This window comes from Ornithodoros turicata, chromosome 1, assembly GCF_037126465.1.
Source record: "Ornithodoros turicata isolate Travis chromosome 1, ASM3712646v1, whole genome shotgun sequence".
Classification (NCBI taxonomy): Eukaryota; Metazoa; Arthropoda; class Arachnida; order Ixodida; family Argasidae; genus Ornithodoros; species Ornithodoros turicata.
In genome coordinates, this window is record NC_088201.1 from 117,384,339 (window position 1) to 117,411,324 (window position 26,986).

The 26,986-nt window shown below is 46.5% G+C and overlaps 1 long non-coding RNA gene across 1 annotated transcript; it reads right to left on the minus strand.

The window, feature by feature from the left end:
- On the minus strand, window positions 1-25,062 carry LOC135368277 (uncharacterized). Its single transcript, XR_010414736.1, has 3 exons — window positions 24,946-25,062; window positions 5,087-5,162; window positions 1-191 (listed from the first exon to the last, which is right to left on the minus strand). It is a non-coding gene; the product is annotated as an uncharacterized LOC135368277 (long non-coding RNA).
- Window positions 25,063-26,986: the final 1,924 nt, after the last annotated feature.

Sequence of the window (26,986 nt, forward strand, 5' to 3'; positions counted from 1 at the left end):
TATGCAAATTTTATTTCAAATTTCCATTCGAACGTCGATCACAATGCGTCTGCTAGATTGAAATCAGTTGGAGTTCGACGGGTTGAGACCTTTTTCCAGCAGGAACCTTCGTTTTTTCCGTAACGCCGATTGCTCACACTTGGTGTCTTGCAGTAGCATTCGGAACCACAGCCAGACCCTCCGACTACGCACTAATTCAGATGGAGAAAAATGAATGAATAAGATCATCAAATTCTCGTGTCACGGACGGAATTCTCACGGCTTTGTGTGTTATTATAGGATACCTCTCGAGAAGCTGGTCAGCATTTTCTTCAATTTTTTTTCTGCACATTGCACTGCACATCCAACTCGCTCAGACTATTGGTAGAACAGTCACCGCTATGTCGTTAGTATGTACTACTCTAACGTTGCCCACCTCTGTGAGGCTGACAACGGCAGGCTTTTTCAGCACTACCAGTCAGCGCCTGTCTTAACGAGCTTCCGAAATACAATAAAACAAAATGAAAAATGGTTCCGTCGTCTAAATTAGGAGGTTGCAACAACGACAACAACAGCAACAAAAAGTTCTATGGGCTGAGTTCCGCAAGCGTTCAAACTGCGGCGACTTTGGGCGGTGCAGTATCAAAGCCGAGAAAACGACAAAATCCGTCAGCCTTCGGTGAAGCCATTTCACGCCCCCCTGCTGTTTATTCCTTTTTAGTCCACTGCCTAGTTCTTCCGCAATATGAGGTAGACCACAGCATTGTACTGCCGGGAGTAGTCTCCCAAGGGAGCTTCTTTCTATATTTCGTTATGGGTCCCTCGTTAGCCCAGAGGAGCCTGTGGAAACGAGAACGGAGATAAGGTTTACATTTGATTGCATTCCGTTAGAAACGCGTAATACATCACGCGTGTTGGAATGGTAACCAGTGAATTCAGATGGAGTGAACGCAGCTTAGAGGAGAACGTAGCGTGACAGCACATAACGCGAAACTCGGGGTGATTCTCTGACGTGAAACTCTACATGTGGTTTTGGTACGTAGGACAGTCGGGCAGATGCTTAAACATTGGGCTCTTAGTGCATAAAACGAATGCAGACAGCCTTTCAGGAAATTCTGAACTGGTTGAACATTTGAAAGAATGTCGGAATTGTTTCCCGCTTTTCTAAGAGACCAGTGTTTTGAAAAAGGTGCATGACCCGTTTGGGCGATTCTTAGCTGATTTCAAAGGGACTAAGCCCCGAGGCAATTGTGTTAGTGTTCCCTCTGTTTCCCCCTTTCCACCCATCAGGAGGTTATTGGGAGTATAGGTTGTGTCATTAAATGGGTTGCTGAGTTTGAGAACGTGTCGTGTTGTCTTTTTTCTGTTCTGTGTCTCAGGTTTTATCGTCGTTTTACAATGTATCAGCTCGCCTGCACCCTTGCACTTTTTTATTTTCCCATCTTTCACATGACGAGTCCGCCGCAGTTTCCAGTTTCGTGGAGCAGTAAGAAGATGACGTTTCCGCGCAACTTTATAATTTAACCCTCAGACTCATTTTAGGAATGTATGAAACTAATTCTGTATGTTCATTAAAACAGGTCCGGAATGATGAAGTAATTTGGACGTGCCCACATTCTCCGATATGTCTATTTCTCAGCGCAATAAAGTTGAAACATCACCAATCAGCCAGGATTTTCGCGATCTCCCAGTAAGCGGTCCAGCTGAGTCCTCGCTATTTGCAGTTCAGAAAGAAATCGAAGACAACGCAAATTTAGCCGCCCATCTAGCAGTGCTCAGGAAACTGCACCGCTTTACGTCTGTTTTCCAGTGACACTGCTCATAAAATACAAGTACATGAGATATTGAATTTGTCCTGTTTGCGTCGTAGGAAAACGTGGCCCCTTCATGCTTTTTTTAACTATCCACTAACAGCAGAAAACGTGTAGTTCCTCAGAGGTGGATCATCGCTAGGTTGCACAAAAAGGTAAGAAGTCTAAAGATACACACAGGATGCTTCACGAGCAGCGGGGTAAAATTTTCGTGAATTCACGCTTAATTTTTTGTCTGAAACTTCTTCTGCATATGCTTGTTTATGATGTTGGCTACTTAAAGGTGTACTAAAATGCCCACCTCAGGTAGATTGTAAATTATTTTACCTTAATTAAGATTCATTGTGTAGTGCGGCTTGACACTCAAAATTTCTGCCCATTTACGAAGTTACAAAAACAAAATCATACCGAACTCCTCCTTCTCTCGGCATCAGCCCGCGAGCACGCTTCACGAGCTTTACGCTTCACTTCGCGCATCGAGGAGCTGCACTACCGAATATGCATGCCCCGCCGCGGAGTGGTTTCGGTATAAAAGAATAGTGCGATCGGTTAGACGAACTAATTTTGTTTAGCTGCTAGTGAACACATGCTGTTAGTGAAATTTTTGCATCATTCGCGGTATCGGCAAATTTCTCGTTAATGTAACGAATGGTAGGTAAGCACGTCAATTTTGAAACGCAGCAAGGCGCACGAAGCGGCGTACGTGTAGAGGACCACCGGCGGACTATGTTCGAAACGCACGGATACACGACAGAATCCCGAGCACATGTTATGTTGCCGGTTGACTGCCTCTGTTCCTGCGTCCCGATCATCCGACCGGCCGCCGCCAACGACGACATTTTCATGAACGTTTCGCTTGTGGATTCGTGACAAACGGCAACGCCAATAAAAATAATTTCACCAGCTCCCGTGGCATAGTGGTTAGGATGACCGCTTTCCACGCCGCGACTGTGAGGTGACCCGGGTTCGAATCCTGTCACCGGCTGTGTTGTCTGAGGTTCTCCCTGGGTTTTCCGAAGACTTTCCAGACGAATGTCGGCACAGTTCCCCTGAAGTCGGCCCAGGACGCATACTAACCCCCCTGTCCCCCACTCCTTCCTGCTGCCCTCTCTATATATATCCACGTCTGTACGCCGCTCAGAGCCACAGTTGCTTCGCGGCGCTAACACGGAATAAAAAAGAAAATAATTTCGGTTGCAGAACGAATGTTGAAACTCTAGCTTTCATCTCAAAAACAAGTTGTTTTCTTTATTTTAATTCCCCTTTAAATATTGTTGCACGAGTTAGCGCCAGTGCTAATGAACTTCCTTGACTAATTTCCTTAATGAAAAAAAAAAAAAGGTGAGTGGTTTAAATTAGGAGGCTGTAGAGTCGGCTCCGGTGGTCTAAAATCTGCACAAACGAAAGTGGCCGCTAGCTTTTGTGCTGCACAAAGAAGGGGCGAAAACGGACAATTTGCCGGCGTTCGGCGAGTTCTGCTGTACACGCAGTTGTTTTTTCGTCTCTCCGTCGCTCTACCCACGCTGGTTGTCTGTTCACAATTGTTGGTGCACCCGTATCCGTGCAGCCGAGAAGTGTCGTTATCGCGTTTCTTTTCTATATCTTCGTTTCCTTGCCCTAACTTGTGGATTGGAAGTCCTGTGTATGTGCAACGACGAAGAGAAAAAATTTGGAACCCGAGAAAGGGACAGAGGAGGGACGACACGACTCGTGTCATCCCTCCTCTGTCCCTTTCTCGGGTTGCAAACTTTTCACCATGTACCAGCTGGCCTGTAGCCTTGCCCTTTTGCCATGACGAAGAGAAAGTTTAGCTTTTGGGAGCGTTAAGTAGCAGCTCAAGACCACGTGGACTCTGCATCTTTTTACTAAACGATGCATGACCGTGGCGCTCTTTATGAGCCCTCACGGTCTCCGTGACGTATGGATGACAGTGAGTCCGGTGAACCAATGAGCCGCCTTCCAAATTTTGCCTGAGCGCGTGTCACACTCGCGACTCTGAAACGCAGTTTTAGAAGACGCACCGGAGTTGGAATGACAGAGTACACAGAACGCGTTGTGTAGAGACTTGACTTAATCAACGCGCGTTTTGATTGTTTATATTACAAAGCATCACGCACAGGGAAACGGTAGCAAGTTCATATGGGATTCAACACAGCTGAGTAGGTGACATAATGCGACTGCACGTGAAAGAAAACTCCGTATCTTTTCCTTCTGTGACACTGCGCATATGAGCTCATGGTGGTTTCAATTTTTGCGGGTTAAGGACCTAAAGGTTCTACTCTACATCTTTTTAAGCGGGCTATATCGAACCACCGACCCATTTTTCTGAATTCACGAGGTTAATAATGAAAGCTCATTCGGCTAGCGCGGACATTTACAACATTACGTCAAAGTGCTATACCGCAAGTAGGAATATGAAGCGCACTTGTCGACGGAGAAATGAACCATCAAGTCCTGAAAAATTGGGCCCCGCTTCTTGTAAAGCACCCTGCATGTATGTACATCCTGTACATTGTGCAACATAGCGCATAACGGAGAGATTCCTTGATTTCCCGCTATGGTCCAAAGTAGATTATAACAATTATTAAACTTCACAGGTGATTTCACCCCTTTACGCTCTCGTATGTTGGTCGTGGTATATCGAAGGATATGTGGATACGTGGGAATTTTAAACAAAGAAATTACGCAAAGGTTGACTCCAACAGAGGTTGACACCAAACGCACAGTTGACTCCAGATCGGATGTTCGCATCCCAATAAACCACACACATGCAGCAAGTGGATAGTGAATTCCCGCATCCGTTCAACAATCTGCTTATGATAGGCTTCGGCTAAAACTCTTTTTTTTTCCCTAGCAAAAGGTGCAAAAAGCGCTGTAAAGCGTTACAGGACGCACAGCGTAGGGACACACAGAAACAGGCGCCACCTTTTGCTATAGAATACCAACCGGTTCAGCGGCCGGCGTTTTTCGTCTTCCCCCCCCCCCCCTTCGTTCCATGTATCATGCTACTTACATATTAATTTCTGTACGTGCGCGTGTGGTAGGCGCGCACACGAACAGCGGATGACCGTTAACCAAGGGAAACATTTATTTTCTTCTGTGCCAGCATGGTTGGTGTTGTGTGAGCACATCGGGGAAAAAAAATGATATAGAACATTGATACCGCATTCTCTGGCGTCACTTTTCTACAGCTGCATATTTTGCTAGAGATGAAAATCCTGTGCGTTTTGTGGACATAAAGATTGATTGAAAGCATGGGAGCTCGAAAGATCAAGTGACTATCAGATTCTATTTACCTTCGTCTTTGGACAGACTGATTTCATGGTTGTGGGCTTCTGTTGACGGGCGGGCTCACACTTGGTAAAATGGTCTCTGCAACCAAATTATTAATTGTTGTGACTGTTGTTTCACAAGACGACTGACTGGTAGAAATGGCTCGCGCACAGATGATGGTGTTATTTTCATTGATAAGTGCTATGTGCGAACCTTTTGAAGAATAGCCCCTCCTTACCTCGAAGATTAGTATCATGCAGTCAAAAACAAAAGTGAATGAATGCTACGCATAATAGTATACGGACCACTTGGGCATCTTGGTCAGTTCGTGCTACATTAGTGCTTCGAAATCTTGGCCGCCAAACTATGATGCTAACTACTGTACTCCAAATTCTTCTCGAAATCTTCGAAATTAATAAAGTTAACAAGGTGTGTACAGTCGATGTTTTTTTTTACTGACGCATAACGACGATACTGAAGGCGTACTGGAGCATAGAAAGCAGTTGGAGGTGGCTAAATGCGAGGGGAGGGTGAATTCCGACTAATTACACAAGCAACATGAATAACTGTGGGTACTTCTCAAGTACAGGCCACTCTAACTGTATTGTTGCCGATGCAGATGTTTAAAACAAGGCTTCGCATGGGAAGGTTTTTGGGCTCGGTTCTGCTTCACACATTTTAGTTCCGCTCTGTTTCTGCTAAAGAGAAGAAAGAGAAAGGTAATGCTTTCAAAGTAAGAGGGTTACCCAATCTGGTGGTGTCTTGCACTCAAAGCAGTCCTGTGCATTTAGAGTTGGTAGCTGGGCCGCGAAAACTGAAACGCGTTTTACCCCTCTCCCCCTATTACAGATTTATTCCTGGGGTTACCCCAGAGCCTAAGGTCCTAAAGATATTATGGGACGCCACGGCCTAGGATTACATTGAACTCCCCATAATGCCTTAAGGCCACAGGCTCTGTTGTCGTTGTGTATCCAAAATATGCAATTGGTTGTCCGTGTCAAAACATTTCTAAGTACGTATGTGCCATCCACTCCAGCTTCTTCCATCAGTACCACAAGTAGCACCATCTGTGTTATAAAGTCCTTTTTGTGGTTTTGACGCTTTTAATTGTACTACAAATAGGCCCAGTTCACCGTTTTGCCTGCTCTATGCCTATTTGTTGTCCTACACTAACATTTGTTTCGCAACCGGCATACATATGCTGATTGGAAGTCGCACATTGGCCATTAAGTTAAATAGCTCAGCGCTCTAGCCGCCGATGATTCATGTGGTGAGTCAGGATGATGTTGCAATGTAGGACAATTTTTATTTCCAAAAGTACATTCTCAGAAACGAAACGGATAAATTTACGCTTACATCCAGTCTTACCCTTACTAAGCGTAAATTTCGACAAAGCGGCTGACGCCATATCCGTCAAGCTGAGTTTTATTCATGGTACCCGTCAACGTGTCCGCTGTAACCGTAAAGGTCGGGGTTTTATGCGTAAGTGTTGATAGGGTGCGGTGGACGCGGTAGCCTACCGGGTTCGCAGCGGCGGCTACTAACACTTACTAATTTAGTTTTAGTGCATTTGGGACAGCATTGATGCTTCTGCGCACGCCCACAACAGAAAGAGAGCTTGGCGCAGTGCGCAGAACCCCAGCACTATCCCTTCCGCGCGCAATCCCTTACAAAAACATTGATCACCTTTCTACAGGAAGTGGGTAGAACATTAATCAGCCAGCCGTGAGACTGTGTGTAGAAAGTATCCAGACTGTCTACTACCCACGTCACCTTTCTATGGGCTATTGGAACACACCTTCCTGTAGAACGTCTACCGACATTTGGTGACCACAAATCTACCCACTGTCTGGCCAAAGTCTGCCCACCAGAGATACCCTTGGCGGGCCAGGCCCCTCCATTTCTTCTCCGTTTTCTAAATTTGTGGTTATAAAAATGATATTGCAACTGTACAGGTGCACAAATGTGAAATATGTGAGGCAGTTTACAGACAAGTGCCGGCTGCACTGCAAAAAATATTCCCTGAAAAAAAAAAACCTGGAAATGCATGGCAGCTGTATTAATTGTGAACACTGTGAAAAAGACGAAAAAGTTTTTTTCAACATATACGACACAAACTCGTGAAATTCACATGTCGCTGTATTCCTACATTACGTGTTCACCCCAGCTAAAAGATGAGACCGTGTTCTTGTTGTTTAATGGCTAATCGTTATTATGATGGGCTCCTGTATTATAGAAACACGCACCAGCTTGTAAAAATTACTGTCTATCATTTTATGGAATCGCGTTCGGCCTCTATCATTACCAGACACCAACACCACATGTTGTGTGTTCATAAAGCAATATGAAAAAAGGCTCCAAAGCTTGCAATGGCTCCTGAAATCAGAACAAAACATGAAATTAGGAACATTGAGTGTAAGGCATACTAAAAGACAAGACATATTTATGTATAAACTAAAGTGCTCAACACACAGTTTGAATCTGTGCACTTTAGAAAGCACAATGCACATACGTGAACAAAGTACGCGAAACACAGAAGTATGTCTGTTGTGCCTGCCCTGTAGTATTCAGCTTATCCTAACAAACACATGCAGAAGATGCAAGGAACAATACCAAGACTCACAAATAGGGCCTCAAAAGCACAATGGTTAATGGTCTAGAGTATGAAATTTTGGGAAATGTGGATCAAATAGAAATAATCAGTACCAAATTGCAGACTAAGAAAGGGCTGATGGGATACTTTATCACGTTATAGGATCATTCATGGGATTCAACGTATCATGGGATACGTTATGGGGTCAACTTTATCCCAGTTTGCACATGAGTGATAGAATGCAAACAGACGTGCTACTTAAGCTTGTTTACCGTTGGGAGTGCTTTGTTCCTCTTTCAGTGCTGATGTGTCCAAATAGCTGTGAAATAAAAAGGAGGGCATTTTTCAACAATCCTAATTTTTCATGCTGTACCATATGAGGTGCTGAACTGCCTTCAAAGCTTCATCTGCAGGTCGGCCATCTGTTCATGAATTAGATAAGGCCACCAATTTTCTTCTGCCACCGGAACTGGCACAATAAAATTTGCAAACCTAGCTGTCCACAAGTGAATGTATGATAACCAAGTTGCCCAATAACGCCACGTTGCCTAGAGCAGCACCAGGTTTTTCAGTATCTGTGAAACCAAGGAATAGAAAGACAGAAAAAAGAAACATTTGAAACACATGGCCGTGAAACTTATTGTCACCCCACGGTAACAATGAACAATACAAGCACAAATACAGCCAAGTAGTTCTCGACTACGTGATAACGATTTATGATACGATGAGTGTAATACATGAGAACGCATACCATTGCATGAATTGTAACATAAGAAACGTGGTGGCAGGCACTGCACATCGTAGTTGAAATACACTCCGAGCTGAAGCGCCAATCCTTTCTCCACGCTCCTTGCAGTTAGCGTTTTGTCGTTGTCCAAGGGAAGAACAATGCCTGAGAAGTGTAGTAGTGATAACCCTATAAGAGAGAGATGTACATAAATCTATTGCAGTGGCTGCAAATGCTTTGAGAGCCCATGTTGCAGCTGCAGCACAGACTCTTGTTTTGTGACAGCATACCTTCTTTCAGTTGCACAAAACAGAAATATGTTTTACACAAAGAATAATAATAATTGGGTGTTTACGTCGCGAGACAACTGAGATCATGAGCGACGCGGTCGGTCTGTGGATTGCTTTTGCCCACCTGAGGGTTCTTTAACGTGCGATGAAAGCTTATCACACGGCACCCCGTATTTAACGTCCCTCGCGGAAGACGGCGTGTCAAAGCAACTTGTACCCTGCCACCAAGTTGCTGACGTCCTCGGCCGGGTTCGAATCCGCGATCTCGGGATCAGAAGGCGAACACGCTACCGACTGACCCACCGAGGCCGGTTTTTCACAAAGAAGAAGAAATGACCACTGCAAGGTGCCAATAGCAGGCAAAGAAGACTTCCAAGAGACCAGACAAGAGACCAGACATTCAGACAAGCACTGCTTGTCTGAATTAAAGTTCATACACCCTGCCCTGACACAACCTTCAGATGTCAATCATACTACATTGATCTTTGATATTTTCTTTTTCATGTGTGTCACCAAGAAATGTGTCAATGATCATATTATCACAGAACTCTCAGAATCAAGATGGTGCATGATAACCTACAGTGTGGAATTTTGCAGACCTCATACTCTTCATTAAAATATGCACAAACCGGCTTCAACACAAAGATGTGTTGTCCTGGGCAGCCATGTTCATCACGGGCGCCCTATATGGGCTGCAGCAACTTTCTTGTTTGCGGCTTCCATTCCAGTCTCCTTGGGTACATGACACCGATACGTTATGTATAGATGAATGTATTTGGAAGTGCCTTTAAAAGTCATAAAGGTATACTTGAGATAGTTTGCATTCACAGCAGAGTACATACTCGTTTGCTGCTTGCTTCTTGTCTGTATACGCCCAGACCGGTGCGGTAACTTCGGTTACCGTTCGGTGCCGTAACTTTGTACCCGTTCATATCAGGCAATGTCGTCGAACGCTTTTGGTGCTAACAACGAAGATACTCTAGTGTATACGGGACAAGGAAAAATACGTCTCGCCAACTCTTTTACCAACATTTCTGCTACTGTTTTATCCACATGTTTCTTTGATGCACTCTGTATAGAGCGTTGATATTTGCCTCATAAATAGTGCAAACACTTAAAATTATATGAACGACGGCTGTACACAATGGCCTCATTCGATCAACGTCGGTTAAACGAGATCAAGGGTCCCTCGACTTGGAACTGCGATTCAACTCTCTTTCGACAGCACTGACAAGCATTTCTAAAATAAATCTTGCGTCCCGAATTAACCTTATTAATAAAAAAGTGTAAGGGTCCTCAATCTCGGTTGAGCGTTCAATCTCGTTAACCGGCGTTGGTGACATCCGGCCTATTTCAAATGTCCACGAGGGTGAACGCACACCCATCCACTAGTTCCAGAATGTTACACATTGCTCATTTTAGTGGTTTGAGATGGAAGTTTGAAGAACATGCATGGCTACGACATGGACAGTGTGACAAATGAGAACACAGCGGAAGGCGACTTCATTCCGTTGAAGAAGGCGCCATTCACTACGTATTTGGTAACACACAACGGCGGCGCATATTTCCTTTTATTCTAAAAAGCTGACAGCATAAAGGACATAATAAGAGTTCACATACCTTCAAAATCTTCTTGCGAAAGCCAACGAGGGAGGCACAGCTTCGACTTTCATGGTTTTGACCAGTCCTCCTCAGGTAACAGAGGATGCGGCTGTAGAGTATGTACCACTGCGCCAATCTACAACGTTGCAAGCTCATTGGCCCAGACTGTGTGCGCGCTTCGATTGGTCGACAACGTTTTGAAATCGCATTTTGTACGCGCGCATGTGTGTGCAGCGTCCCGGCGGACGTTTCAGCATAGTTTCGAAATAGCTCGCGTCAGTCGGCACGGCGTCCGTCCTCTTGTGTTCTGTGTTTCGGTGATGTCAATCGGCAGAACAGTTCGTGATTCTACGCGTGTTGTGCTGTTCCTGGAAACGACTATTATGCCACGTACAGTCTATCAACTACGGAACTGGAATGCTTCGTGGGCTGGTGCGGTTGGAGCGTGAAGAACGCGTTCGGGCGCCGTCGGATTTTGAGGCCTGACAACAAAGACAGGGTTACGATTACGTGCCACACAAGCGTCTTTTCCGCTCCGCAAACAACGAAAGAATATGCTCATCATAACATGGGCCGGCAAGGCGTCCTGTTGTGTTCCGTGTTTGGGTGATGTCAATCGGCAGATCGAACAGTTTGTAGAAGTGTTCGCTTGTTTATTCATGCGTCGATGTGATTCAACGTGTGTTGGGCTGTTCTTGGACACGACTATTATCCCACGAAAAGTCTATCAACTCCAGAACTGGAATGCTCCGTGAGTTGGAGCGGTTGGAGAGTGAAGAACAAGCGCGGGCCCTGTCGGATTTCGAGAGCTGTGTTCGTTTTGCTTCAAGTTCGAACTTAGTTACAGTGCGTCAGCAACGCAGTGGACTTTGTATTCACAGTGCACCCATGTATCAGATCTTTAAATCAGTGCTTTGTGTCAAATAAATATTTCTTTTAGCCAAAAGAAGCTTCAGTTATTTTGAATATCGGGTAACGGCGGTAGGCGTGAAATCCGGTAGAAGTCGATGGTAGCCAGAACCGGTCGAAAGGTCAGCCAAAGTTAAGGCTCCTGATTGGCCGACTGGCATTGCATAATTTCTACAACGTTGCACTCTCGTTGGTCGTGTGACCAGTGTTGTGTGAATTATCTCAAGCTATGGGCTCTATGGGGAGCTGTTTGAGCCTGGTTTTGACAGTGGGGGCACGCTTGCGTTCCTCACACGGGTGCCGGTTGCTGGAGGCCATGCAGATCCAGTGCGCATGCCCAGACACCTCCTCCCCCGCGAAATAACAGGAAACGCGTGTGATTTGAAACAACGGAATTGCGCCCGCTACGATATGCCCGTATTTTTCACGACTATTTTTTACAGTGTGCTGTTGCTTTGTCAATGTTCTGTTTGTTTCACGTCATTACGTAACCGTGACTCTTAACATATTGGTATTAAGAATTGTGCCACTTACTGTGATGCTTGAATTTCTGTGGATTTCATTGATGCTGCCCCATTGCATAAACATCTGCAGTCCCTTAATTGTAGAATTATTTGCGATACAACTGTTAATCAGAAATTTAGTACTTTTTTCTTAGTGAACGTGAGTTTTTATTTATTTTTCTGACGTGTCGCTTGTACAAACTCACTGCAAGTGAGCTTGCGGTCGTCAAATTAATGTCACTAAAGTGTAATGTAATCAGTAACCACATTCGAAATTATTGCCATCCGTAATGAACAGCAAGCAAGCGTTATTGTAGTGGTACATTAATGGTCTACCAACAGTCTGCATACCAAGTCGTTAAAACGACCACAGCGGTGAAAGCCAAAGGAAGTGCACAAGAGGTAGGTAGACTGTCTGTATACCCGGTACAAAGGAAGGAGCAAACGATAGGAAGGTGACATGGTATAAAGGAAGTACATAAGAGGACCACTAAAAGGTGAAAATTGTTTTTGTAAGGGAAAGCCGTTAGCGTACGATGTACTAAAACGACGGTCCACGGCACTTCGCACTTGTTACTCTGTTTTCGCCGTATCATGCACTACAGTTTGTTGTTGGCGTCATTATGAGTGCATTGCAATGCTCTATTACAAGTTGTGCCTGTCACGGTCACTTCACGCCACCGCCAAGAAACTTTGCGGAGTGCCCCCACCCCCTCCCCCAAAAAATAAATAAAAATAAAAAGGAAGAACAACAAGCAGAAAGGCGAAGAATGCTCAATTTCAGAACATTTGGAGGAGGCGCAGAGTGACCTTCGCGCCAGTTTGCACCAAGCGCATGGACCTATGATATGATACCAAAGGTGACAAAAGTGATAAAAACCGGGACCTGTGTAGTGCACATTAAAAGCGGTAAAATACCCCAGGTTTCGGGTTTATGATAACGAAAATCGGAGTTGTTTTGTTGGAAACCTTGTCTTCCAATACGCTATGACAGTATGTCTCTGCGCATGACAGAAATAAATTGTTGGTGGTGGTGATGGTGAAATGTGCGTCCTGGGCCGACTTCTCGGGGAACTGTGCCGACACATGCCTGAAAGCGTCTGAGGAAAACCCAGGAAAAACCCCAGGCAGCACAGCCGGCATCGGGATTCGAACCCGGGTACCTCCCAGTCTCGACGTGACATGGCTAGCACGCTAACCACTGAGCCAAATAAATTGTTGGAGAAAGCACGTGACAAAGCATCTGTCCACTGAGAAAACAGCTATAAGGGGGCATTCGCAGACGAACCGCAACACTACGACGACGAAGCTGAATTGTCCACACGTACGATTTTGCTGCTCCGCCGATTTTGTTTCTTTTTCCAAATCTTTCGAGATTCCAGAGCGTTTTGTTCCTTCCACACCTTGTACTGCAACCCCCGTAAGCCCCCCGAACGGCGGCGTAGAGTGCAACTCGCCCGCCTCCCCAAGATGGAGGCAGCGGCGTCCCCCGGCCACCCGTGCTCCACAGAGGAGGCAAGTAATGTTGACAGTGATTCCGCCTCGAGCTGCAGCACCATACTTCTGAGGAAGAGAAGCGTGCCCTCAACGAGCGGTAGATCCTCATCCGACGACGAACCGTTCTAAGATGTATTGAAGCGTCCCCGGAAAGCTGGCCACCGCGTCACCGGTCACTACCCTCCCCTTGAGGGCACGACCGTGATTTTTGCCCAGTAGACAGAACCTTGAACCTTGCACGGCTCAACCACCTCAAGGTCTCCCAGTTCCTCACCTCGGAGCTGCCCGGGCGAATGAAAGAGATCCGCCCAAACTACTCTAAGAACCTTATTGCGGTAGACCCTGTTGCGCCTTCCGCTAAAGCGTCGCTGCTGCAACTCACCAGAATCTGCTCTGTTCCGGTACAGTCCTACGAGCCACGTCCGCCAAACTCGTGCTATGGCGTCATTACTGACATCGACTCCTCGCTGTCGGACCAACAGATTTTGGAGGCCCTCAAGTCGGATCCGCCAACCGCTGGACAGCGACGAATACGGAAGGACGCGGGAGCTGTTAAGCTCACGTTCCTCGGATCGAAGGCACCAAGACAAATCACCTTTCACCTCCTTACTATGCAAGTCCGTGACTTCTTGCCCCGCACCACCCAATGCGGCAAGTGCCTGCGGTACGGTCATGTCGCTGCCTGCTGCATCCGTAAAGAAACGTGCGTCAACTGCGGATCATCCCACGACAGCGCTGAATGTCCAGGTACCGAACCGGTCTGTGCAAACTGTAGAGGTGGGCACCCCGCCACTTCTAGGGACTGTCCGAAGTTCAAGGAACAGAGGCGCGTTGCCAGGGAGCGCTCTCGCTCGGACAGCAGTTACAGAGCTGCTCTTGAAAAGGTGCGGAACGTCTAACGCCGGAAAAGCCGAAGGAAAAGGGTAACACCTGGCCGCTCCACCAGAGCTGGCTCGCGCGCATCCGGTAATGCGTCTGGACCAGACCCATGCAAGCAGCCCGCCAGGACAGAGAGCGACTTCCCGCCCCTACCGGGCCACGGTCGCCAGGATGAAGCCCCCAACCCACCCTCCACCCCCGCCGCACCCAAGCAGCCCCTTACCCCCAGTGTCCGCACTTACCCACGGCCCTCGTACCGTGCATCTTGGGACCGATCACACGGCGCGCACGTGCCAACTATCATCCGTCGGGTCCTCTTCGCGGCGCTCAAGGCCATTGTCACCGCCCTCCATCAATGTACCGCTCTCTCGGAAGTCCAGTCGATCCTGAACCTCGAAAGCGAAATCGACTCATTCCTCCAAGTAGGTCTAGGCCGACACTAGGCCCCCACCACTCACCACCACGACCACCACTCATTAAGTCATGCTGTACCAAGAGACGACAACCTTCCAATGGAACGCGAGGAGCCTCCAGCCCAAAGTGTCTGACTTTCGCCAGTTTGTTTGGCGCCACAAGTTCCCGCTTTTGTGCATCTCCGAATGTGGAATCACCGAGGCTTTCCGCCTATCGAACTACCTCACTTTTACCTCCAGCTCCCATGGACAGAGATGCCATTAAGCGGCCGGTCCTCACCGTGGGTACTGGGGAGTATGTCTGCTGTTCCGTACATATGGGCGACCTCGTGCTCACGGTGATATATCTGTACCTGCCTCCTGCTACAGCCTATGACGGCAACGACCTGGCACATCTACTCGACAGCGTGCCGTCTCTGTGTCTTCTCTGTGGCGACTTTAATGCCCATAACATGTGCGGCGTCGACGCCGACTCGCTCGGAAGCGACCACCTGCCCGTCCTGGTTAGCGTACTGGGACCCCGGCGGGCCTGCCCCTCTTGCCGTGTGAAGAGGACAGACTGGCAGTGCTACAGGCCTACACTCAGGCCCCACGTGGGTGACCATGCTCCGGACAATATGGAGGACTTCTCCCGAGAAGTCGTGTCTGCCGTGGACGCCGCAACGACAGTCCTCACCTTACCCTCTAAGTTCACGGCCGCCGACGCGGAATATGAACGAATCCGTGCCGTACGGCGCCGCGCTGAGCGCCGTGCCCGCCGCACCCGTCTTCCAACCCACATCCGTGAAGCCCGAAACCTACAAAAGGCAATACAAAGGCGTTTACGCACACTAGCGCGGAATCATTGGAGAAATTTTGCATCATCTCATAGATAGTAGTTTTATTTTTGGTTAAATTTGGTTTAGTTTTGCGGTTAGATGGATTGTTGTATGCGTCAAGTACATCCCTTTGAACAGCCTTGATGTACATATCCAGGGCTTTGTCGCGGTTGGCATCGGGTGTGAAATCAGAAGTTGGTTTAAAGGGATTCGGATTGGAGTTAGGTTTGTCGAAAAAATATTCTTTTAGGCGCATACGTCTTGCGAAATTGTCCAAATCAAGATGGAGTTGATATTCATTTAGTTTAGCGTTGTTGGGGCAGAATGACAGACCCCGATTCAGAAGTGAGAATTCTGAGTCGGTGAGGGTGCGGGATGACAAGTTCACAACGTTTTGTGATACAGTTACACGTTGTTGGACGGAAGAGGCCGCACCGTCCAATTCACCATCATGATCACGTTAAAGTTGGGGCAGTAATAATTGAGTAGAGGTGACCGGGTGTTTATTTACCGAGATACTTTCTGGAGGCGTTTCATTATTATCAGCTAAAATAGGTGAGCATACTCCGTCCCTGGCAAGCTTTTTGTGTTTAGTTCTCGATACGAGCTGTTCACGGGACCTGCAAAATTTTGACAATTCTTCTTGATGGGCGTCGGATAATGTCGTCGTATCGTGGATGATTTTCGCTTCTCGAGAAAGTTCGTTAATAGAGTCATCGCAATGAGAGATTAGTACATCTATTAGCGCAGTAGAGGCATTTTGAACGATGTTATTCCACTGACGGGAAAGTCTATCATCGAGGGGGAATGTCGGGTTCACTTTAATGGTCAACCCTCTAGGAGTTTTTTCTTGCTCTTTGTAAAGTTTGAGTGCGGCGCGGTGAGAATTGTAGCGTATTTTCTTATCGCATACTTGACGGAGCCTAAAGAACGCTTCAGTCTCGGGAGTTACGTCGCTATTTCGTTGGGAAAATTTACGCTCACCGGCGGTTAGTCAGTCGTGCTTCGATGTGGTGCTGCGGCCTCCTCGTCGCTGCCGTTGTTGAAGGAGGGAGTCTGCTTCCTGTGGTGTAGGCCACACCGGATCCGGCACTCCAGGGTTGTCCTGTCGTCGTCGTGGCAGTCGTCGGAGGAGCCGTGGGACGAGGTCCTGAAGATGAGCGCTGATCTGTCGGACGCCCTCGAAGTTGGGGTGGAGGCCGTCCGCGGCTAGCACGTGGGGTGGGCGTTGGTGTTGGAAGCCGTGGTCGAGGTAACACAGGTGCGGGGAGCTCCTGCACAACTTTACCAGTCGCCGATTAAATTCGAACGCCCGGGGGTTGCACTGGAACTCCGTGCGCCTGTCAATAAAAGGTCGCCGTCGGTTATAGGATCGAGGTAGGATCAGTGTACATACCGCCATTTCAATCCCGCGTCGGGCTCGGATCTTGTCGAGCAGTTGCTTGTAGTGCGAGATGGCCAACTCCGGTTCCACGTATGGCATGTCGTTGGTCCCGCAGTGCAGAACCACCAGCCTAACTGACCCCGGCAGCTGGTCTATCTCCTCGATGAAATCCAGGATCCGGCCACCGCTTCGGGACACAAACATCGTCGGCATCGAACGGGATCTGCAATCGAAATGGTGGCGCAAGTGCTTAGTCTGTGTCAGAACAAATGTTTTGACCAATGTGTATGCGTTTGTAAGAGACAGGTTGCGGCGCAGTTTCGACATTGTACTACACGACAGTTGAATATAAGGAAATTCTATAAGCTGCCTTTTAACCGTCCGCCCTTTGTCAAATCATAAGCTGCACATCAACCAAAGAAGATGAACAAGGCGCTCAATGAGGTTTGACTCAATAACCTGGTGGCAATGTAATTATTACTAAGCTCTTTGCCTGCCGATGTGGCGGCCGGTGGGTACATGTTCCCTGGCCCGGCTTCACATGGAGCAGTGTGAGCATTTTTTTTATTTACGATAGTGTTGAATTAACATTGCAGATCAACTTGAGTCAAAAAGAGAGCAATACACTCTCAGAAAAAAAAAACGATAGTAAGTGTCAAAAAACGATCAAATTCTTGACCTTTCTATGCGTCATGGGCTTCCAATTAGCGCTTTTGACGGATAGTAAAGGTCAAGAATTTGATCGTATTCTGACGGCTATTTTACAAGTAAGCCATTGACTTAACTATTTTATGCGTAGAGTCTTTATGCTTATATTTCCCCTTATTACGGCCGTATACCTCTACTTATACCGGATAGTATACGTCAACACAGAACGCTGTATAGGCATAACAGACCACTTTGTCGCTGCAAGGTAAAGGACTTTGTACCAGCGTAATCTTCAGAACAAATTGCATGCACAAAACTGCGAGATTTGAAAGGAGCGTACAAAAAGCGACACTTGAGGTGCTTCTCCGGCAAAACGGTTACGCCTGGGATTGTGCGCTTCAGGCGCACAGACAGACAATCACTTTTTAGGTGCTTATCGCAGATATTACACACTGCGAATAACATTCTACATACATACACACATATATATATATATATATATATATATATATATATATATATATATATATACGCTACAAAATGTAGGTTCGAACGACCAGGATGTTGAATATAGATAGGGGAGAAAAGACACCAGAGACTGAAGTAGGGAGTAGGGGAAGTTATTTATTAAGCTGGCATTTAAACTAAGGGTCTGGGGAAGTCTACGTTTCGGCGGAAGCTCCGCCTTCTTCGGGACTGAGACGAAAATCTATGTACAAGGTCTTTTAAAAGGTTACAAAAGTGTCGTCACAGTTGGTACAATTCCACTGCGAGGCAGTCGTCAGTGAGTCATGTTCTGGAAGATTCCGGAAGGTTCCTGGGTCATCGGCCGGGGAGATTACGTGTCAGAGTCTTGGGTCGCGCTCGTTGAAAACCTGTTGTCCGGGGTGTTCTTAGAGTCATTGTGTCCAACTGTAAAGAAAAGAAGAAAAGAGGCAGCGGGCACTCCGAGGACATACAGAAAAAAAGTTATCCGGATATGCTTCTTACAGTTGATAGCACTCCTTTATCCTCATTTATTAGAGATTGGAATTTGTAGATCAAGTACGATTCGCGTTGCTCTCTGCAGCGATCGGATGTGAAATTTGACTCTAAAATAAAAAGTGCGACGTTATTAATGGAATGACCGGGTCGACTAAAATGGCGAGAAACCGGGAGGCTACCTTTTTTCGAAACATCTGATCGGTGGTTATTGAATCGAATCCTGAATGAATTTTTACTTTGACCTACATATTGCGCGGAGCATGTTGTACATTGAATGATATAAATAATGTTACTGGAGTTACAGTCAAAGTCGCCATTGATTTTAAGGGAGAAGTCGGAGTTTGTACTCTTGACCGCTGCCGTGCTTTGCATTGATTTGCATATTTGGCATCTTTTACCATTGCATGGATGGCATCCCGCCGTAGGTGTTAATGGTTTGGGAACTTTGGAGTTGACTAGTCTATCTTGGAGGTTGCGGGCACGTCTGTAGGTAACTCGTGGCTTCTCGGCAAATATTTGTCGTGTCCGTTCAGATTGCAGAAGGATGCTATGGTGGCGGTGGAGGATACTGTTAATATTACCCGCGCCTGCACCAAAGGTAAGAACAAGGTTTACGCGGTCGCCCTTGGGTTCGTCGTTGCGTTTACCGAATAAGTTCCTCCGGTCTGTTTGTCGTGCTTTGGACAGGGCGTCTCTTACTAGACTGGGTGGAAAATTACGATTAACGAAGGTCTGCTCTAATTCCGCGAGGTTTTTGTTTAGAACATCGTCGTCCGAGCAGATCCTCCTGTATCGGAGTGCCTGGCTATAAGGAATGGCGAGTTTAGTATGGCGCGGGTGGCAACTGTTAAAGGAAAGGTACTGCTGAGCATCAGTAAAGGTCAAAGTAAATCAGAGGTCAAAGTAAAAATTCATTCAGGATTCGATTCAATAACCACCGATCAGATGTTTCGAAAAAAGGTAGCCTCCCGGTTTCTCGCCATTTTAGTCGACCCGGTCATTCCATTAATAACGTCGCACTTTTTATTTTAGAGTCAAATTTCACATCCGATCGCTGCAGAGAGCAACGCGAATCGTACTTGATCTACAAATTCCAATCTCTAATAAATGAGGATAAAGGAGTGCTATCAACTGTAAGAAGCATATCCGGATAACTTTTTTTCTGTATGTCCTCGGAGTGCCCGCTGCCTCTTTTCTTCTTTTCTTTACAGTTGGACACAATGACTCTAAGAACACCCCGGACAACAGGTTTTCAACGAGCGCGACCCAAGACTCTGACACGTAATCTCCCCGGCCGATGACCCAGGAACCTTCCGGAATCTTCCAGAACATGACTCACTGACGACTGCCTCGCAGTGGAATTGTACCAACTGTGACGACACTTTTGTAACCTTTTAAAAGACCTTGTACATAGATTTTCGTCTCAGTCCCGAAGAAGGCGGAGCTTCCGCCGAAACGTAGACTTCCCCAGACCCTTAGTTTAAATGCCAGCTTAATAAATAACTTCCCCTACTCCCTACTTCAGTCTCTGGTGTCTTTTCTCCCCTATCTATATTCAACATCCTGGTCGTTCGAACCTAAATTTTGTAGCGTATTACCCAACGATGGCCAGCAGAAGACACGGAGAGAAGATAGTTAGGAAGTATCCCTTTTACGCCCCTACAGTCGCAGTACTTGGCGACTCCCAGACTAAGCACTTGCGCCACCATTTCGATTGCAGATCCCGTTCGATGCCGACGATGTTTGTGTCCCGAAGCGGTGGCCGGATCCTGGATTTCATCGAGGAGATAGACCAGCTGCCGGGGTCAGTTAGGCTGGTGGTTCTGCACTGCGGGACCAACGACATGCCATACGTGGAACCGGAGTTGGCCATCTCGCACTACAAGCAACTGCTCGACAAGATCCGAGCCCGACGCGGGATTGAAATGGCGGTATGTACACTGATCCTACCTCGATCCTATAACCGACGGCGACCTTTTATTGACAGGCGCAGGGAGTTCCAGTGCAACCCCCGGGCGTTCGAATTTAATCGACGACTGGTAAAGTTGTGCAGGAGCTCCCCGCACCTGTGTTACCTCGACCACGGCTTCCAACACCAACGCCCACCCCACGTGCTAGCCGCGGACGGCCTCCACCCCAACTTCGAGGGCGTCCGACAGATCAGCGCTCATCTTCAGGACCTCGTCCCACGGCTCCTCCGACGACTGCCACGACGACGACAGGACAACCCTGGAGTGCCGGACCCGGTGTGGCCTACACCACAGGAAGCAGACTCCCTCCTTCAACAACGGCAGCGACGAGGAGGCCGCAGCACCACATCGAAGCACGACTGACTAACCGCCGGTGAGCGTAAATTTTCCCAACGAAATAGCGACGTAACTCCCGAGACTGAAGCGTTCTTTAGGCTCCGTCAAGTATGCGATAAGAAAATACGCTACAATTCTCACCGCGCCGCACTCAAACTTTACAAAGAGCAAGAAAAAACTCCTAGAGGGTTGACCATTAAAGTGAACCCGACATTCCCCCTCGATGATAGACTTTCCCGTCAGTGGAATAACATCGTTCAAAATGCCTCTACTGCGCTAATAGATGTACTAATCTCTCATTGCGATGACTCTATTAACGAACTTTCTCGAGAAGCGAAAATCATCCACGATACGACGACATTATCCGACGCCCATCAAGAAGAATTGTCAAAATTTTGCAGGTCCCGTGAACAGCTCGTATCGAGAACTAAACACAAAAAGCTTGCCAGGGACGGAGTATGCTCACCTATTTTAGCTGATAATAATGAAACGCCTCCAGAAAGTATCTCGGTAAATAAACACCCGGTCACCTCTACTCAATTATTACTGCCCCAACTTCAACGTGATCATGATGGTGAATTGGACGGTGCGGCCTCTTCCGTCCAACAACGTGTAACTGTATCACAAAACGTTGTGAACTTGTCATCCCGCACCCTCACCGACTCAGAATTCTCACTTCTGAATCGGGGTCTGTCATTCTGCCCCAACAACGCTAAACTAAATGAATATCAACTCCATCTTGATTTGGACAATTTCGCAAGACGTATGCGCCTAAAAGAATATTTTTTCGACAAACCTAACTCCAATCCGAATCCCTTTAAACCAACTTCTGATTTCACACCCGATGCCAACCGCGACAAAGCCCTGGATATGTACATCAAGGCTGTTCAAAGGGATGTACTTGACGCATACAACAATCCATCTAACCGCAAAACTAAACCAAATTTAACAGCAGCTGAGCAGCGCAGCCTCTCCGACTTACAGAACTGTGGCGATATCATTATCAAAAGGGCAGACAAGGGAGGGGCAATCGTAGTGATGGACAAACAGGACTACCTTAACGAGGGGTTCCGACAACTGGGCTGTAACACGTTCTATGAGCCGCTTGACAGTGATCCAACAGATAAGATAGCTGCCGAAATCACCAAAACCCTAAAATCCCTAAAAGCGCGTGAAATAATCGACTCCTGCCTATATGAATTTCTAGCCCCCCAAAACCCTAAACCAGGCAGGTTCTACATGTTACCGAAAATCCATAAACCAGGAAACCCAGGGCGACCTATAGTTTCCTCAATCGGCACCGCCACGGAGAAAATTTCTAGCTTCGTTGACCACCTCCTTAAAGATATACCTCCCCGATTACCCTCATATATTAAGGACACCAACCATTTCCTCGAAATACTTAGCAAATGTGAACCACCCAATGCAAGCTTGCTTGTAACGCTAGACGTTACCTCCCTTTACACTAACATCCCACATGAGGATGGCGTGCTAGCAGCGAAGGCGGCGTATCTGAAGTACTCCGATCGCGCGGTTGACCCATCTGTATTACCAACTCTACTCAACTTGATCCTCAAAAATAATAACTTCGAATTTGACGGCCGCCACTATCTACAAATAAATGGCACAGCTATGGGAACCAAGATGGCACCAACGTACGCAAATATTTTCATGGGTGCACTAGAGGAAAAATTTCTAGCCGTGCGCGACAAAAAACCTAGTCTATACAAACGCTTCTTGGACGACATATTCATGGTTTGGCCACACTCCGAAGAAGATCTCACAGGATTTATTCGCGATTTCAACCTGGTACTCCCCGCCATGAAGTTCACCCACTCCTTCTCGGCAACGACTGTTAATTTCCTAGATGTAAAAGTAACCTTAACCGAGAAGGGGTTTTCCACTGACCTGTACCGAAAGCCAACTGATGCTCAGCAGTACCTTTCCTTTAACAGTTGCCACCCGCGCCATACTAAACTCGCCATTCCTTATAGCCAGGCACTCCGATACAGGAGGATCTGCTCGGACGACGATGTTCTAAACAAAAACCTCGCGGAATTAGAGCAGACCTTCGTTAATCGTAATTTTCCACCCAGTCTAGTAAGAGACGCCCTGTCCAAAGCACGACAAACAGACCGGAGGAACTTATTCGGTAAACGCAACGACGAACCCAAGGGCGACCGCGTAAACCTTGTTCTTACCTTTGGTGCAGGCGCGGGTAATATTAACAGTATCCTCCACCGCCACCATAGCATCCTTCTGCAATCTGAACGGACACGACAAATATTTGCCGAGAAGCCACGAGTTACCTACAGACGTGCCCGCAACCTCCAAGATAGACTAGTCAACTCCAAAGTTCCCAAACCATTAACACCTACGGCGGGATGCCATCCATGCAATGGTAAAAGATGCCAAATATGCAAATCAATGCAAAGCACGGCAGCGGTCAAGAGTACAAACTCCGACTTCTCCCTTAAAATCAATGGCGACTTTGACTGTAACTCCAGTAACATTATTTATATCATTCAATGTACAACATGCTCCGCGCAATATGTAGGTCAAAGTAAAAATTCATTCAGGATTCGATTCAATAACCACCGATCAGATGTTTCGAAAAAAGGTAGCCTCCCGGTTTCTCGCCATTTTAGTCGACCCGGTCATTCCATTAATAACGTCGCACTTTTTATTTTAGAGTCAAATTTCACATCCGATCGCTGCAGAGAGCAACGCGAATCGTACTTGATCTACAAATTCCAATCTCTAATAAATGAGGATAAAGGAGTGCTATCAACTGTAAGAAGCATATCCGGATAACTTTTTTTCTGTATGTCCTCGGAGTGCCCGCTGCCTCTTTTCTTCTTTTCTTTACAGTTGGACACAATGACTCTAAGAACACCCCGGACAACAGGTTTTCAACGAGCGCGACCCAAGACTCTGACACGTAATCTCCCCGGCCGATGACCCAGGAACCTTCCGGAATCTTCCAGAACATGACTCACTGACGACTGCCTCGCAGTGGAATTGTACCAACTGTGACGACACTTTTGTAACCTTTTAAAAGACCTTGTACATAGATTTTCGTCTCAGTCCCGAAGAAGGCGGAGCTTCCGCCGAAACGTAGACTTCCCCAGACCCTTAGTTTAAATGCCAGCTTAATAAATAACTTCCCCTACTCCCTACTTCAGTCTCTGGTGTCTTTTCTCCCCTATCTATATTCAACATCCTGGTCGTTCGAACCTACATTTTGTAGCGTATATATATATATATATATATATATATATATATATGTGTGTATGTATGTAGAATGTTATTCGCAGTGTGTAATATCTGCGATAAGCACCTAAAAAGTGATTGTCTGTCTGTGCGCCTGAAGCGCACAATCCCAGGCGTAACCGTTTTGCCGGAGAAGCACCTCAAGTGTCGCTTTTTGTACGCTCCTTTCAAATCTCGCAGTTTTGTGCATGCAATTTGTTCTGAAGATTACGCTGGTACAAAGTCCTTTACCTTGCAGCGACAAAGTGGTCTGTTATGCCTATACAGCGTTCTGTGTTGACGTATACTATCCGGTATAAGTAGAGGTATACGGCCGTAATAAGGGGAAATATAAGCATAAAGACTCTACGCATAAAATAGTTAAGTCAATGGCTTACTTGTAAAATAGCCGTCAGAATACGATCAAATTCTTGACCTTTACTATCCGTCAAAAGCGCTAATTGGAAGCCCATGACGCATAGAAAGGTCAAGAATTTGATCGTTTTTTGACACTTACTATCGTTTTTTTTTTTTCTGAGAGTGTATTGCTCTCTTTTTGACTCAAGTTGATCTGCAATGTTAATTCAACACTATCGTAAATAAAAAAAATGCTCACACTGCTCCATGTGAAGCCGGGCCAGGGAACATGTACCCACCGGCCGCCACATCGGCAGGCAAAGAGCTTAGTAATAATTACATTGCCACCAGGTTATTGAGTCAAACCTCATTGAGCGCCTTGTTCATCTTCTTTGGTTGATGTGCAGCTTATGATTTGACAAAGGGCGGACGGTTAAAAGGCAGCTTATAGAATTTCCTTATATTCAACTGTCGTGTAGTACAATGTCGAAACTGCGCCGCAACCTGTCTCTTACAAACGCATACACATTGGTCAAAACATTTGTTCTGACACGGCTTCTGCAAGTCCAAAACAGGTGTACGCTAACATTTACTCAATTTCTTCGCCTGCTGCAGCATTCGTGTATAGAAACGTGATGACAGCAATGGGGCCATTTGCACGCTATTTCTCAGCTGCATATAATGTCCCCATTCATCCGATGCAGGAGGTTGTATACTTACGATAACAAGAGCAGCGCCACGAAGAGGACACTCAACGTCACAGCGCCAAATATGCCGTTCATAGCTTGTTTCGTTGGCAAGGCAGATTAAGCGTACCGTGTCGCTTGCGTATGGTGCCTAGGTATATAAACACCGCCGCCCAGTCAGCCGTGACATTTTCTGTGCTCTTCTCACAGTTTGAACAGGCAATTATCCACCATGACAAGTTTTAACTGCACGTTTTGCAGGCCAAGGAACACGCTTCTATTATGTTATCTCTTCAGTGTGACAGGAGAATGAGGATAAATAAAACATATCTAAACGGAGCACAATCGTTTCTGTCTTGATACGTACGATCGATGGTTGCGTCTGTAAAATGTAAGTTTGTGTTAAAGGTTATGTCTACTTAAACAATATGAGAACTATAGGGTATGACATATACCAATTGATTTTACCTGCTAAAAAAGAGAGAAAATGATTTAAGTTTGAACAACACAATATGTGCAATGTGTGACTCACACAAATGCCTTACTCGCTGTCTGAACTAAGCACTCCACATTACTTCCTCTTGAAATGCATGACGTTATAAAGTCAATCCTCATTGTCACTATCCTCACTCACTATGCCGATCGGTTATGCTGAGCGGTTATGCTGAGCGAAAAGCCGATCAACCCCTTTCGGCCTTTCGGCACGTGTCCTCACTGTCTTTGCAGTCAGAACACAACACGCACCATTTATTTATTATTACCCTCAAGGCATAGCCTTACAGAGGGGAGTCGGTTAACAGACACAAAATATGCAAAAGTAATAAGTGAAACGAGGCTGACAGCTCATAAACAAGTACAAACAATGCCAACAACAAGAAAAATGATACTGTGTGTGTGTGTGCAATACATTAGTTACGCAATCCTGAGAGCTGCATCAGCGTGACATATTATTTAAAGCTGACTTAAAAGTTCAGATGGTGAATCGCTGATGGTGATGAGAGATGACAGGCGGGAGGGCAGTTCCATTTCTTTGATGTCCGTGGAATAAATGGGGTGAATAGTGGTCCTATGTGATGAGATTATTCATTCCTTGTAAGGATGATCTAACCGCGATGACACGCAGGATGACTGTGTACGTAGTTCATTCGTCAAAGCGTCAAGTGGCAGAAGATGGCGAGTCTGCGTCTTGATGGGAGAGGTGCAAAGACCAGGTTAGCTTTGATGGCAGTAACGCTGGACTTGCGCTAATGGCTTGAAAAAATGAAACGGGCTGACCTGCTTTTTACGTTCTTCAGGTGGCTGACCAATAGGTGATTCCATCTCAACTCAGGCAGGGTGGTCCAGACACCATCACCGATTTCCTTTGAAAAAATATATGTTGTACCGCAACACGCATACACACAGGAGCAATACATATTTTGGCTCTATGTGTTGTGGTCCGCCAGAGGAAAATTCCCAAAGAAATTGACTCGGCGACGGAGCGACTTTGACATTATATTCCTGGTCATCGGACGGTCTCAAACACTAGGTTTTTTTTGCACAATATGGCAGGTACTACGACTTTCAGGGTGCGCAAACAGCTCGGGTCAATTCTATAGTGATCTTCAACTAAAAATCGCCAAAGTTGCAACAAAATTCACATTTTGCTCATATTTGTCTTTGCGCTGTACTCCTGCTATACACACGATAGATATATATGAAGTACTGAGGTACCGCCGTGTAGGACAAAGCGTGCTCTTTAAATTGATGTCAAATTTACATGTCTGTACCTTGCCCCTTTCGGCGAAGCGGTGTAGAGCACAGCTGTGTTATCAAAAATTTGGTTTTTTGGACTCTCGTTTCTCAAAAACCCCATCTCCGATTTCCCTCATATTTTGTAGTTATATAGTCCAGGCTATGACCTACATGTGTTCCCAAAACGGAATTACTTCTCAGCAGAACTCGGGATAGCCCACAAGAAACGTGGAGCGCGGAGCACACGATGTACACCGCGACCGGGAGGAACACGCCAGAGAGTTAACAGGATTATTGGCGTCTGCTACTGTCAACGTCTCAGGCCTTGAATGACAGAGCTC